Source organism: Copidosoma floridanum, unplaced genomic scaffold (assembly GCF_036245765.1).
Source record: "Copidosoma floridanum isolate Cflo_tuat_1 unplaced genomic scaffold, Cflo_Japanese_pri ptg000013l, whole genome shotgun sequence".
NCBI lineage: Eukaryota > Metazoa > Arthropoda > Insecta > Hymenoptera > Encyrtidae > Copidosoma > Copidosoma floridanum.
In genome coordinates this window covers 10695929-10698796 of record NW_028321890.1, presented here as the reverse complement: position 1 = coordinate 10698796, position 2868 = coordinate 10695929, and positions in this window count along the sequence as shown.

The following is a 2868-nucleotide window of genomic DNA, read 5'->3' as shown; positions in this document are numbered from 1 at the left end:
TGTCATGTATGTTTTTATGAAATTCCATCGAAATCTTATGTATTTCAATAAATCAGTTAATAAAAGTTTTTTTATCGCTGTATGACAACAAAAAGATAAATAAATGTATTAAAATTCAAATATTTATTTTAAATATTTACAAATTCTAGCCTTACTATTACGTAAAATTAAATGAAAATTTATTGGTGAGAATGTAAAATCTAATTTATTTAGCCCCAAAAAAAAACGTTGTTGAAAACTAATTAATAAGGATTATCATAAGATTTTATGCAAACACTAGTAGAGTGAGAATGTGCTTCTCAACAACACAAAACTTTAGTAAAACCTAAAAAATCAACCACTAGTGAATACGTTCGTTTTCTGACTCAAAATAAAGTATCAACAGTAAATTAAAATTATTTATAATCATAATCGATCAATTGCCTTCATACAATATCAATATTCATAAGCCATGATACATAATTTTTTTCGTTACCTTTAGAAAGTATATTAAAAAACAAAAATGTAACAATTTTGATACTTGTTATGAATATTCATACCCTTATATTTATTATTGATTAAAAATCCATAAAAATTTATCTGCAGACATAAAAAATTTTATTTTCTGTAGCTAGAAGAAAAACACCTGTTTCCGAAAAGTGTTTAAAAAGCATGTGTAAGTTTTTTTTCATTGACTACTTAATATTATTTTAAATTCAATTCGGGATTCACTTAACAATTTTTACTTAACGCTTTTTTAAATATAAAATTGAATGTTAAGCTGAAAACGATACAATTATTACATAAAATTTACCTTATAAACATAAAATTGTTTCAAAATACAGTACAAGGAAATTTTTTCCATCATGAAGTTTTAATAAATTTTTTCATACATGTACTTATTTATTTCAAGAGATACATGTTTTTTCACTACTGTACAAATGATTACTATATACTTTTACAGATTGATGCCGTAACAATTAATATATTTTTTTTTTTTCAATTTTCTACACATACTTTTTAAAATTACACTATTCTATTGATAGTAATCTCACTTACTATTTAACATTGTGTTCTTAAACTTTAATGTCAATTTTTTATTTGATTTAAAAACCGCTTATGAAATTTGCTTTCTACACATAGTTATTAAATTTAATGCACATTTTTGTAACGGTGCAAATATCTTAACACCGCACGCGCGTGCCCAATGCACTAGCCGATCGATCATCGCCGTCCCGTATATTTCATCCGCCTATATCATTGCTTGCTTTCGTACGTACGCATACAACTTTTGAAACGCAACCCCGCACTCGATGAACTAATAGCACGCGCGTATAACGTATACCCGCATGCTCCTCTGACGATCTGCACATTGCGCGCCAGCTGCGTTTGGCACGATGATTTTATGATTTGTATACACCGTTGGCGCACTGTGTATACTCACGATGCCGGTGCATCCGAAGGCAGTGATGGGTAATACTCTACGGAAGCTTTCGTTTGACGTACCCCTGGGATCTCAGATCAAAGGATGATAATAGTTGTATTGCCCTGATTTGTAATGCATTATCATATTGCGTCACCACCAATCTGTAAATCTCGGAGCTGTTGACCCTCTTCGTCGCAACTCGGTGACATCTTACTGTTGGAAGTGAAATTTTTTAAAAATGTGAGTGTGCACCTACTGTTGCTTTTAGTCGGATCAACTTTCCCAGGCTGCAAGGGCACTTGGTCAATTTTTTGGTGCGTCGATCTCCGGTGTGGTGGGTGTAACGTCAAAGCCATACAAATAGTCGCTAAAAGTAAAGCAGTGAGGGCAGAAATTAGCGCTATCGAGTCTCGCATCGTGCGGTAATTTTGACCAAGACTACATTGTTAGTTAGAAAAAAAAAAAAAAATTGTACCATTGTTGCGTAATTTTATCTCACTCCACAGCAAGCCTCGGTTGGCGACAACGATAATGACCCTCCGTGACAATAAAATACAATTACATTGATTGCAACTTCAAATGAAAAGGAAAAAAAAAAGAGAGAGAGAGCGAGCAGTATCCTGTTTTACTTCAAAAAATGAACTTGCAGCGAAACGAGGAGAAGCATTTTCTCTGGTACAGCGACCAAGATTCAACCTGTAACCACTCGCTTCGTGCAGTAGTTTGAAATAACGCCACCTGTATGGGAAAAAATGGCCTCTTGGAAAACCACGAACTTTTAATTATTTTTTCTTTAAAAGTTAGCACTAACGTAGAATCATTGAAAAAAGTAATGAGTTTTTTTACCGTTACGTATTTATACGTTTAAACCGCAAAATCTTTGATTTCAACCAAAAACCTGTTTCTTGTAACTTTGTGATGAAAGAAAAAAAATGCCATCAAAAGCACATATATTTTGCACTGATTCAGATTACTTTGCATGAAGCGAATAACTACATACCCACCTCATATAATAAGCGTTCAAAAGACAAAACGAAAGAGCAAAAGCTGCAGATAGTGGAGGGAAAATAAAAAAAGGCGCTTCTCATTCGATACAGTAACATGATATAGATATAAAAAGTAAGCGTAAGCGTGGTAAGAGAAGATAAGGTGTGCATGTACATGTACACCTGTAAGGTATTATATACCTAATCGGTCAGCTATACGTAGGAGCATCGTGAGGGAGCTGTTGAGAGTGTTGAGCGCCAGAGAGGAAGAGAGAGTGGTGGCTGGCGGACGGAGTGCACATTCTTCTTCCCTCTGTAATGTATATACATGTACACTCTATACATGGCACATCCCACGTATAGTTGGTACACACGCAGGCACAGCCAACATGTAGACGGGCATTTAAAACGATCGAGCCGTCCGTTAGCGAGCGTCAGTCTTGGTTGCCTCGGTCGCTCGAGCAGGAGCTTGTCGAC